Below are 14,063 nucleotides of genomic sequence, written 5' to 3' on the forward strand. Positions count from 1 at the left end.
AAGTTAATTACCTGTAACTGTCGATTGAGGTTCAGTAACAGACAAGTTAATTACCTGTAACTGTCGATTGAGGTTCAGTAACAGACAAGTTAATTACCTGTAGTAGTCGATTGAGGTTCAGTAACAGACAAGTTAATTACCTGTAGTAGTCGATTGAGGTTCAGTAACAGACAAGTTAATTACCTGTAACTGTCGATTGAGGTTCAGTAACAAACAAGTTAATTACCTGTAGTAGTCGATTGAGGTTCAGTAACAAAAAAGTTAATTACCTGTAGTAGTCGATTGAGGTTTAGTAACAAAAAAGTTAATTACCTGTAACTGTCGATTGAGGTTCATTAACAAACAAGTTAATTACCTGTAGCTGTCGATTGAGGTTCAGTAACAGACAAGTTAATTACCTGTAACTGTCAATTGAGGTTCAGTAACAAACAAGTTAATTACCTGTATAGTCGATTGAGGTTCAGTAACAGACAAGTTAATTACCTGTAGTAGTCAATTGAGGTTTAGTAACAAATAAGTTGATTACCTGTAGTAGTCGATTGAGGTTCAGTAACAGACAAGTTAATTACCTGTAGCTGTCGATTGAGGTTCAGTAACAGACAAGTTAATTACCTGTAGTAGTCGATTGAGGTTCAGTAACAAAAAAGTTAATTACCTGTAGTAGTCGATTGAGGTTTAGTAACAAACAAGTTAATTACCTGTAGTAGTCGATTGAGGTTTAGTAACAAACTTCTTGTAGCTGCTTGGTGAGGGTCAGTGATAGACAAGATAATTACCAGTAGTTTCAGAGTGCGGTTCGAACAAAGTAAGCTAATAATTATATCATGTTAAAATAAATATGTATGATTATGCATTTATCCAAATTTTGATGCCATACAAAATAACTGCAGATTTAAAATGGAAGCTGTTGGGATGTAATCAATATAACCTTAAATGAAACCAAAGACACATAATGGGTAAGGTTGCAATACTGTAGACTATCGCTGTGATTTTCATGTTTGTAATTGATCGAGAGTAATTGCAATTTTTGTGTCGCCTTTGAAAAAGGAGACATATAGGTATTACTTTGGCGTCGGTGTCGGCGTCGGCGTCGTCCGGAAAATGGTTTTCGTGCGATAACTTTAGTAGTTTAGAACGGATTAATTCGAAACTTCATGGGAAGGTTCATTACCATGATAGCTCGGACAAGTTCGATAACCAAAATTATTCGCACCTTTTTAAAAGAGTTATAGCCCTTTAATTTTTTGCGAGAATGGTTTCCACTCAATAACTTGAATAATTATTACAGGATTAATTTGAAACTTCATGGGAAGGTTCGTTACCATAATACTGTGGACAAGTTCGTTAACCAAATTTATTCGGACCTTTTTAAAAGAGTTATAGCCCTTTATTTTTTTTTGCGAAAATAGAATGTTCGTTACCATAATACTGTGGACAAGTTTGTTATTGTTTTTTTTTATTCAAGTCCTAATTTTAAAGAGTTATGACCCTTTAATTATTCGCATACACAGGCGACACCTCCACTTCCGTGGAATTCTTGTATGAATTAATAATTTAAACCATATTTGAATGATTTTTCACATAATACTCATGTTTTAAATAATTTCGTTAATTTACCTTTATATATTTAAATTGGTATATCTATGATTTTCATAACAGAATATATTTACATTGATACATATAAACTAACAGTTAATCATATGTGTACAATTTCAAATGCAATTAACTACAATTTTTTAAATACAGCTGATATAATCTGTTAGGGTAAACTTGGTAAAGTATTGTAGGTTGTTTTCCTCTCCTAAGGATGAGTCCATTTTAACATTGTAGGTTATTTTCCTCTCCTAAGAATGAGTCCATTTAACATTGTAGGTTATTTTCCTCTCCTAAGGATGAGTCCATTTTAACATTGTAGGTTATTTTCCTCTCCTAAGGATGAGTTCATTTTAGCATTATTTTCCTCTCCTAAGGATGAGTTCATTTTAACATTTTTAGTATATCTCTAGGCCATGTTCCCTCCAGAGTCAGATAGATGGGACCTTATACGGGAAATCCTGCTGTGTGGATAGAGGGATTTTACATAAATCTGTATAATGTTTGACACAGGATTTTCTTTGTTGCGAAGATGAATGATTTGCCTCTATGAGTGTGGGGAGATGGTAAGCTATTCTGCAATCTCCCCATTAATTTAATGGATTATACCGTAACATTATTTTACAAACTTCACATAACAAAACATATATAACAGTAGGGCAGATTTTCATGGATCGTTATTAGTTTAGTCTTTGTGCAGAGAGATTTCACTGCTATCTACGAAAATAAAACTCTAATCACATCTATATGGAATCCGATTAACAGTGTTTAGTTCCGGTTCTGTCCATGTTTACCGATAGGTTATAAAACTTCATCACATCTATATGGAATCCGATTAACAGTGTTTAGTTCCAGTTCTGTCCATGTTTACTGATAGGTTATAAAACTCTAATCACATCTATATGGAATCCGATTAACAGTGTTTAGTTCCGGTTCTGTCCATGTTTACTGATAGGTTATAAAACTCTAATCACATCTATATGGAATCCGATTAACAGTGTTTAGTTCCGGTTCTGTCCATGTTTACTGATAGGTTATAAAACTCTAATCACATCTATATGGAATCCGATTAACAGTGTTTAGTTCCAGTTCTGTCTATGTTTACTGATAGGTTATAAAACTTCATCACATCTATATGGAATCCGATTAACAGTGTTTAGTTCCAGTTCTGTCCATGTTTACTGATAGGTTATAAAACTCTAATCTCATCTATATGGAATCCGATTAACAGTGTTTAGTTCCGGTTCTGTCCATGTTTACTGATAGGTTATAAAACTCTAATCACATTTATATGGAATCCGATTCAGTGTTTAGTTCCGGTTCTGTCCATGTTTACTGATAGGTTATAAAACTCTAATCACATCTATATGGAATCCGATTAACAGTGTTTAGTTCCGGTTCTGTCCATGTTTTCTGATAGGTTAGGGTGTGTGCATATAATACTCATTTATTTGAAGATAAATTTTAGTGAAGTATGTTATATAGTACTATAGTGGTGGTATTTGAATTATTTACATCAGAGGTTATGCAAGCCTATGGCATTGTAGCTATACACTGTAAAGTTATCAAAGCTCTAAGCTGAATTGTTCTATCTGTTGTTCCTTTGTTGGTATTGCTAAGAGCGGGTATTAATAAAATCAAATACATGTATTTCAACTATTGTTTTGTTACGAAATTTAATGTAGGTAGCTGATTTTGAATTGCATCAATGAGGAATTTATTTTGGATTGTGCGTTTTTCCTCAGAAAAGCTGCAAACTTATATTTCAATTCCATTGACTGAATTAATGCCCACGTTATAAGAGAATTACACTATCCTCAATAGCTTTATTTTCTTTGTGAATATTTTGTTTTTGTACTCTCATTATTGAGGAATAAAGAGTGATGATGATGTTTAACTGAATTTCACAGTATTCACTTTAAGTTATTGACATATTGAACATCAGTTTGCTGATAAGATATGATACATGGCAGCCACATAGTTATTTACTAAAACGTATTGTTGAGTGTATGTTGATATTATACTTTATATCTTTTACAATTGCAAAGCTGTTATTTTGGAAGTGTTTGCAGTCAGTTGTTTTTTATGAAATAATCTGTGATAAATATGTTTGTGTGTGATTCCTACAAATCTAATCTCACTTTGATCATTTTAGTAAAAACTGTTGTGCCGATGTATCGTTAAGTCACCGTTAATATGAGTATAATATTGAGTGAAAAACACCTTTGTAAAGTGTAAGACAGAGACCACTCTGTCCAAAGAAAGGCCATATCTTGCATTTCAAGTGAATATAAATTGTAGATCAGGAACTACCTCCAGTATCATTAATGTAGAGTGCTTGTATATTTTATGTGGACTCTTTACAGTGCATGCTGGCATGCAAAAATGTTATATACACGTTGATAAGAATACATTTTACGTAGTAGTTTGGAATCTGCCATTTTTGCCATATTCTATTTCAATTGGCGAAGCAGAGTTGTAGACGGATGTACAAAATTTGTTAGCTCTCCACAAAAAATAATCGCTCTCTTTTAATTTTGTTGTAAGCACAACTGTTCATCTCTTTTAAAATGAGGTGTACAAATGTCATCCTTATTGTTTAATACTTAGTACTTGATATTCTGTTCTGTGATAGTTATCATATTTTCCACTAATTTTTATACTTTAAATGTCACTAAATATGAAAAGTTCTCCAGCGCAAGTGTTTATTGTTGAAACTGCCACTAATTAACTGCTAACGTATTAAGAACAAAGCATTTGTACGAAAACACAGTATTATATCTGTGGTCTTTCTATATGGAGATAAAATGTATTTTTTAATTAATAAAAATAAAAAAAAATTAAAAGTTGTTGTTGAATTGTCTATTTGTAAAACATGTTGAATATGTTATAGGTTGCATCAGCAAGGTACCATCTTTACTTGTTCAAGTGATCGTTTTCAGCAATGTTATTTCCAATTACTGGTCAATTACTGAAACTGAAGAAAACATAGATCCACTGTCTCGGGTGGTAAATTCTGATTTGGTTTTGATACACGGATACCAATAAAACATTTATTTCTATGGAAAACACTTAAAATCAAATGTGTGGGGTTTGTCATCGAGAGTACAATATTATCTGACAACTTCTTGATTTTTTGGTAGGTTTTCAAAATGGCCCCTCGTTTCTTTTGGATTTTATTTTGGTAGTGAGTTGTCCTTACCGTTATAGCAACTTAAACAAGTAAAATTTATTTTAACACTCAGTTTGTTTTTGAAAATGTTAGGTTTATCTAGAAAAAAAGTAAGATTTACAATTAATAATCTAATCTTATGATGCACAACGACGAGCTCACATTCAAGGTAACAACTTGCCCTACAATTATGTTTCTATTTTGAAATTGAGAGATTTAAAGACAAAACAAATGCAAGAAGTAATTTTTAGTCCGAACTTTTGAGACGAGCTATCTTACGAGTGTTGGATGCACAAAATGGTTTGACCTAGTAATGGTTACATAATGAGCTATTGATCATAGAACGTAATAATAAAATGTAGGTGGGGCTACATATTGAAAATATGAATGTAATGGCCATATTGTTAAATTGGCAATTGATAAAATTGATTATATTGGAAACGAACAAATCCAAGATGGCCATTTTGATATTTTATTGGTTGAAAATGTTATCACAAATTATTTTTTGTCAATCTGCGTTGGTTAATTATTAGTTAGGGTTTATTTGTGCAATTAGCAAATAAATGGGTATGGTATAATATTTAGGATGTCATCATGACACCAGATTATAATGATTATAATCCTATAACTGACGTTAGTCACGACAATTGGACATCCAAGATTTCAAGTTGTGCTCCAAACAAATGATTGACGTAGGCTCTATACTATCAAGAACCTCATTCTATTTCAAGCTCTTTCTGAATTCCTTCGCTCGTGGTTGCAACGGTTTATGATTGTCTAGCGTTCTGTAATAGCCAAGGTAATATAGTATGTTGGATGTGTGTGCACACACTCCCATCGTTCTTTGACGTACTGGGCAATGGCAGTAGAAGTCTTTAGTCGACGTTTCATCATCAGTTGACACGCTGAACTGAATCCAAACTTTGTATTATGTCTAGATCTTGTGTCTAGAACAAACTTGGCATGCCAAGGCAATACTTAAAGAACTGGCGTCATATTTCACTTCCTTGAATTCAATTTATAAGGTTGCAATAGGTTCAATTGCAAATAAGATAAGAAAAGTCTTTGATAATCTTATAAATACAGATCAGTCGGCTTTTATTTCACGTTAGTAGGTAAAAAATATTACAACTTACTGTTGATTTTGAAAAAAAATACTTTTATTCAGTTAGTTGAGATTAGTTGATAAAGTGCTTGATTTTGGGAATGATATACGGGGCTTGGCTCAAATCATTCAAAATGATTAAATTCATCTATATCTGTAAAGGTACGTCGCAGGTCCCAATTCTGTTTTTTCGCGACGGAGAGAGAGATGGGACAGCACTTTATTGGTGCTACTTTGAGAGGGAAAGTTTGAATCCCTCCACTGTTTGGGCGCGCACAACATTGTCTTCCAGATTGTTCCAGTCAACTACTGTTCTTATGAAGAAAGAGTTCTTGTGTTGAGTAGTTTTAGAGCTGTGAACTTGGTAGGGTCTGCTGTTGTTGTTGACGTTTGTGTCTACTATGTTCTATGTTCTAAGATACAAAAGTATCCAAAGTTCCTTGTTGTTTTGATGATTTTCTTTTGTCTTGACTTTTGGAGAACATCAGATCGTGGTATAGCTAGTACCAACCCCTCAACCATTTGAACATAAAAATGAGACGCTGTGATGTTCGTCTGGATTGGAGTGATGGTAAATGCAATTCTTGGAGCATTTTTGCCATGTAACCTTCTTCTCGGCCTGAGTAGTTCTTGGATATGAATCTGGCTGTCCGTATTTGAATTTCCTCGAGCATTTCAATATCATCTGTTTATCCGTGAAAGAATTTTGTCTTCATTTTTCAAAAGTAACAGTAATGGTGACCCTATCTCTCCTGATTTATTTCATGTGCTGAAGTTCTAGCAATTAGGAAATTCCTTAAAAGGGACATTGGATGAGTTAAAAGATATGCAGATATATCTCGAAAAAAAAAATAAATGAAAGTAAGAAAGAAGTATTTTGAATAGGTAGCATGAAATATAATGAGGGATATTTTTGTCTAGAAAGGAAGTTACAATGGGGAAACCAAAAAAAATATCTTGTTTGTTATTGTAATTTTGGTATTGACTTTCATGATGTTTTAGAAAAAATAATTAATATGAATCTTCTTAGTTAAGCTTAAATTATCTTTTAGATTATTTGAATAAAAGAGTGCTTACGCCTATTGGTAAAATACATATCATTAAATCTCTGATGATATCACAATTTAACCACCTTTCTATAGCTCTGCGCAATCCATATTAATCATTATCGAAACATTCCTATTTCTAAAAGTGTCTGCTCTTTCTCTTTAAGGCGTCCCCAGGATTTTAATATACATCTTCCCCAAATTATATTTGTTTACGTTTCATTTTACATTCCCTTATGTACCCTGATCTATAATTATCCAACATGTCTCTATCGATACATTTGTCTAAGATACATTACCATTTATAAAGTCCTTGATTTAGATTATAATCTTCTGCATGATAATTTTAGTGCCCTAAAAATAATGTATATCTAGCATTTTCATACACCTTCTGTAGAGTCTTATATAATGATGTCCTTGTCCGCAGAAATGTACAAAGTTCCGTGTTTAGTCTTGTGGTAAATAAAAAATATCTATCTGGCTTAAAAGAAAGGCCTTTTTTCACGCCATCCTATTTCCAGTAGAGATGTATATGTTTGTTTTTTCAAACCTAATAACATTATTCTTTATCCTCGCTTATAGGAAGCGCGCACTCTATATGTTTATTGATCAAACTAATCCCTACAGACCTCAGAACCACATTTTCCTCAGGAATTTGGTTCACATGGATCAGCAGTTGATTGGCTGAATAAGTTGTGTGAGTACATGTTATCGGTTTTTGACGAGTTATCCTGATATAATTGTTACTCAAATCAGACTTTTCGACCACCATATGAACGTTTTTTTTGTTTAAATTATGCATTTCTGTTTATATACGTTTACGTTATTTCGGCATTTATTCAATCTACGTTAAAACATACTAATTGTAGTCAGTTATATGGGATTTGCCACCCGAAAGTGTTACTGCTATCCGCTGTTTGGGCCGAGATTTGCTGGACGAAATGAGCCTATTACGTAGAAAAACAAAAACAAAAACGTTTACTACATAGCACGCGCTGCCATCACATCGATTCAACTCGCGATGTCATTTTGTTGAACCTTTATAGTTATACTGTTTATTTATTTATTTCCTTTTACATATGTACTATCTGTAACCACCTAAGATGTTATCTAATTAATACGACACGCCCTCGGCGTATTAATTATCGACTGTGGGTATCATTTTTACAAACATAACGTTTTTGTTGTTGTCGATCTACTAAATCCGTGAAATTGTTTCATGTTCTATGTCTATAACTATGACTGTTTGTAATTTATGTGTGTTTTGATTCGACAATTTACTTGTCTGTACTGTCATTATTACTACTTGACAAATTATCAATCATTCACACTTTAATATAAATTGAAAATGATTTAGTCCACAGTTTCCAGAAACCTGGTGAGTTGTAATACGAGATTAACTTTGTTTATATACAAAAAATGTTTTTCCTGTCATAATCAGAGAAATGGTGGGATGCTCGATTCCCTTAGTCTGTGGTCCTTAAATTGTCTGTTCATCGTCCATTCGTCAATAAACACGATTTGTTATTACTATTAATTGAATAGTACTGGAAGGATATTTGACGATTTGTGGCCATCTTTGATGATTTTACATTCACAATTTGTTATCAATATTTCCTGCCCGTTTCCTTGAGGGATATTTCTTAAATTTCATATTATTAATACTAAGCAGCGACTTATTTGCAGTTTACATTTCGATGAATATATTATACAGATATACAGAATGAATTTTGAATGCTCGCAAGTGTCGACGACTTTAATACCATGGCGCAATTGGCATATAAAAAAAAAAGAAGAATAAAAATAACTAGCCATCTACTGTACAACTCTGATGACTGTTGTTTTATATATCAAACATTAAAGGGAGACACCTTTACAGAAATGTAAGAGGTATATATGTGGTTTACTCAAGAGAAATAGATCTTTATCTTATATGGAAATAGAAGGGCCTAAACATATTAAGACCCTTCTGGAAGGGTTTATTGACGAGTGGTTGTTTGCAGGTAGTGGGTCGAAGGATTCCAGAAAAGAGATGTTTTGAGAATGTACTTAGACGATTTGGCAAAATAGTATAAATACCACGAGAAATTGTCATTCAGGGCTGGTTTACAATTGGCAAGGAGAGCTTTATAAATACTATTTGATTATTAATTGCCTGGATCTGTTAACTGTTTGATTCATAAGGCATTCGTAATTCTGGAAAAAACGGTTAGGAAAGGATTACCCAATGACATCTGTTATAAGTTATTATCAGTGTTGATTTAATACACCACCTTGTACACAACTAAATTTCAGTTGTAAATTTTCTCTGTAGCATGCTTTATTCTGTACATATCATTAAATTGTTCTTTGAATTTAACTTCATGTTTTCATCTTTCTATTATTATCACATAAAGAAAGATTGGGGGGCTCGTCCGGGATTTGATTCATGATCAAAACTAGATACTTGAATTATCAACATAAGCTTTGTTTGTCAAATATATTTGGAAATTATTCATACTTTGAAACCACCAAATAAATAAAGGTGGCTGCAATTATGAAGGTGGAGGAGTTTGTAGAAGCGCCTTCCATAGATGTTATTATGAAAGTTAGCAAGTGTTATTTAATGTTATCAAGAATTACTTTTTGTTTAACTAGAAAATCTCAACTGAGAAAAGCTGAGATTAGATTATTAGACACTTTGTTGAAAAAGGTAGGACAGGTTATGTCTGAGTGTTATTTCCTCCATCGTAAAGAGCAATGGCGAAAACAGTTCCTTTTATGTTACCTATGTCAAAGCCTAGTTAGAAACTTAGTGATATTGTGGAAGGTTATAAAGTGTCTATTGAGGTTAAAAGCTCAATATTTGATTGTGTATTTTAAAAGTACTCTCCCTTCATTTCTGATTTTTTTTTCTCACTTGTAGATGATAATGCCAACGTGAAAACCCGTGAAGATTTTACGTGATACTGGAGCTTCCAATTGGTGTTTCTAGAGCCTTTGAAAAGATAATATTTCATGTGGTGTTAGTGTTTTGCTTCAGCGTGTAGAGTTATGTTCCTGTTAATGTGCCTTTCCGTTGTGCTTATCTTAAGACAGGCTTAGTTACTGGATCTGTTGGTGTATGACCAGAACTTCCTAAAGAGGGCGTGTCGCTGATTTCCGAAAATGACTTCGCTAGAGAGAAATTTAGAGTAGATCCCTGGGTGTCCAGTACTCCTTATAAGACAGGAAGTATTAAAACTATTGAACATGACATTATTGGTATATTCCCCTCTTGTGCTGTCACTCGTTAACTGAGTATGAAGGTTTCTTATCTTTCAGCAGCTGAGGATCATTTAAGGCTTAGTTGACACTTTCATGGCTAGATCACGATCGAGAGGATATCGGTGGCAAGTGTGATCTTTCGAGCAATCCTCTAGAGTTTGAAGTAATTAGAAGTAGAGTAAGAAGCACATCTGTGAGGGATTCGCGACTTCTTCAAAAGACTCACCATCCTGATATTGACTCTGAAATTTGTTTAAATGAGAGTTTTGTCATGCAAATGTAGAATCATGTTGAAGGACATTGTAACGATAATTCAATAATGAACACTCCCCATGTAACATCATATGAAATAATGAGCTACTACCCATAACACTAGGTGGCGTAGTTGTAGTAGTATGTAAGATGGCGACCTAATACACATGTTAAACGAAGATTCGGTGTATGTTATCTGTTATCAAGACGTTACCAAACGTTACATGGTGTCAGAAGATGGAAATATGAACTGTAAGTGACTGTTTATTGTGAAGAAACACCGAACGGTGTCGAACTTTAGCATCAGACCGCATAAACGTAAATTGACCGGACGGTCAACAAAAACACGTGGTCACCCTCGCCATCAGTAAAAGTAAACAATGGCTTCAGAACAACCACCGATTGTCGTACAAGCCCCGTCAAATCTACCACCCCCTTCAAAGCTAGACATGAAAGGGAACTTAAGTTCGAACTGGAAGAAGTTCAAGAGAGTGTGGGAGAATTATGAAATCGCCACAGGATTGAATATGAAGCACTCGGGTTTACGTACAGCCACGTTGGTAACATGCATCGAGCGTTACAGCTATTCGACGGGTTAACATTTGACCGTGAAGACGACCGAAAGGACATTGAAAAGGTCATAGAGAAGTATGAATCATACTGTGTTGGTCAAACCAATGACACTTACGAACGATAAATGTTCAATAAACTAGAACAAGAACAGAATGAAACTATAGACAGCTATATAGCAGCTCTCCGGTCGCTGGCAAAAACATGCAAATATGGAAGCCTTGAGGATGACTTAATTCGCGATAGAGTCGTCATGGGCGTTAGGGACAATAACACAAGGAAAAAACTCCTGCAAGACAGAAAGCTGGATCTAAGAAAGCGCATAGACATTTATAGATCATGTGAAAAGACTACTATGCAGTTAAAGGAGATATCACATGAGGAGGTCCAGTTTGTAAAAAAGCCAGCGCAAAAGGAAACAACAAAAATAGTGTGCGAGGAAATGTAAACAAGCCCCGAAAAAACAGAAACTCGTCCATCACAAGATGTGGAATGCTGGTTTTGTGGACGTCATCATGATTTAAAGAAAAAAGAGACCTGTCCAGCATGGGGTAAAACATGTTCAAACTGTGGAAAGAATAACCACTTCAAGATCAAATGCTTGACACAGACATCTCGACCAAAAGTTGTTCACTACGTAGATGAGGAGGATAACGACAGTGATGAGTTTGTATTGACAATTGAGTATGTGAACGTTGTCAACAGCTTCAGTAAAGGAATTCAAGCAAAAATGTTGATCCAGGGCAAAGAGGTGTGTTTTCAAGTGGACAGTGGATCAACGGTAAACATATTACCAGCAGAAGTGTATTCCAGAGTATTCCAAGATGCCAAGCATAAAGAGCTGGAGTCCACCACAATGACATTGGTCATGTTTAATAAGTCTGAAACAAAGCCATTAGGAAAGAGAAGGGTAAAAATCAATAACCCAGCAACTAAAAAGAAATACAGTGTGGAGTTTATTGTGGTCAAAGGAAAGGTCAAGGCAATATTAGGATCACAGGCATCACAAAACAATGGGACTCATTACTGTGAACAAAAACTTGTGTGTCCAGCAAGATGAGGAACAACATGAACAGAGTGTCCGAGCAGTGAAAGAAACAGGTCACAGTGACCTAGTTTCCAAATACAGCACTGTTTTCAAATGTTTGGGTAAACTTCCAGGGAAACTTCACCTAGAGGTAAACAAAGAGGAACAACCTGTCCAGATACCTACTAGAAAGGTCCCAGTAGCAGTTAAGGAAAAACTGAAGAATGAGCTTGACACACTCAACAGAGAGGAGATCATAACACCTGTCAAAATCCCTACAGAATGGATATCATCGATGGTAGTGGTAACTAAACCATCAGGGAAGGTTAGATTATGCATCGACCCAAAACCACTGAACAAAGCACTGAAACGTAATCACTATCAAACCCCAACAATCGATGCTATACTGCACCTGGTGTTGGTGCTGTTTTGATGAAAGAGGATGTTGAACAAATTAACCACTCCATTTGTTGATTCTCCAAAAAGTTTGACAAGCGCTAGAGAAATAATTCTACCATCGAGATAGAAAGTTTGGCGTTGATTTTGGCTCTGGTTAAATTTGTTGTCTATATCTGTACTGCTTTTTTGTCTGTGGTAGTATGTACGAACATAACCCATTGAGATTCATTGGGGAAATGAAAAACGAAAATCAAAGAATTCTCAGGTCGAGATTGGCTTTGCAAGAGCCCGATTTAGATATCAAGCACATCAAAGGTAAAGACAATTTTAATTGTTTGGCTGATGCTTTATCTAGAATTTAGATGTGTTTTAATAGTTAACAATAGTTTCCTGTTCAGGAAAACTTACTTTTCACTAAGGAGTGGTGTGTTATATATACCATAGATTAAACGACTATAACCCTTAAAGCCGCCTACTCCCAGATAGCCTGAAATTGTAGTTTCACATATATATTAAAGGCAATTTAAGATGCTCTTTAATGCTCTCCTCAAATTAAAATGGCAATTGTACTAGACGCTTGACCGGGGAATCCTTGTGACATTGTGTATTGAAGAACTTGCTGCATTTATATATTTTTAGTGTGATTAACTGATTTATAATGTGTTTGTAGACCTAACCTCAAACACGAGTGTGATTTACTGATCTATAATGTGTTTGTACACTTAACATCAGACACGAGTGTGATTTACTGATCTATAATGTGTTTGTACACTTAACCTCAAACACGAGTGTGATTTACTGATTTATAATGTGTCTGTACACTTAACCTCAGACACGAGTGTGATTTACTGATCTATAATGTGTGTATGTACACTTAGCCTCAGACACGAGTGTGATTTACTGATTTATAATGTGTCTGTACACTTAATCTCAGACACGAGTGTGATTTACTGATCTATGATGTGTTTGTACACTTAACCTCAGACACGAGTGTGATTTACTGATCTATAATGTGTTTGTACACTTAATCTCAGACACGAGTGTGATTTACTGATTTATAATATGTTGTACACTTAACCTCAGACACGAGTGTAATTTTTCGATTGATAACGTGTTTGTACACTTAGCCTCAGACACGAGTGTGATTTACTGATCTATAATGTGTCTGTACACTTAACCTCAGACACGAGTGTGATTTACTGATCTATAATTTGTTTGTACACTTAACCTCAGACACGAGTGTGATTTACTGATTTATAATGTGTCTGTACACTTAACCTCAAACACGAGTGTGATTTGCTGATTTATAATGTGTGTATGTACACTTACCCTCAGACACGAGTGTGATTTACTGATTTATAATGTGTTTGTACACTTAACCTCAAACACGAGTGTGATTTACTGATTGATAATGTGTGTATGTACACTTAGCCTCAGACACGAGTGTGATTTACTGATTTATAATGTGTGTATGTACACTTAGCCGCAGACACGAGTGTGATTTACTGATCTATAATGTGTTTGTACACTTAGCCTCAGACACGAGTGTGATTTACTGATCTATAATGTGTTTGTACACTTAACCTTAGATACGAGTGTGATTTAATGATTTATAATGTGTTGTACACTTAACCTCAGACACGAGTGTGATTT

General features: G+C 34.5%; 1 long non-coding RNA gene across 1 annotated transcript; it reads left to right on the plus strand.

Annotated features, from left to right (window-relative positions):
- The first annotated feature begins 1,438 nt into the window (after nt 1–1,438).
- Nucleotides 1,439–4,424, plus strand: LOC117344078. The gene is made up of 2 exons (XR_004536116.1): nt 1,439–1,830; nt 1,873–4,424. It is a non-coding gene; the product is annotated as an uncharacterized LOC117344078 (long non-coding RNA).
- The last annotated feature ends 9,639 nt before the right edge of the window (nt 4,425–14,063 follow it).

This window comes from Pecten maximus, chromosome 2 (assembly GCF_902652985.1).
Source record: "Pecten maximus chromosome 2, xPecMax1.1, whole genome shotgun sequence".
In the NCBI taxonomy this organism is placed as follows: domain Eukaryota; kingdom Metazoa; phylum Mollusca; class Bivalvia; order Pectinida; family Pectinidae; genus Pecten; species Pecten maximus.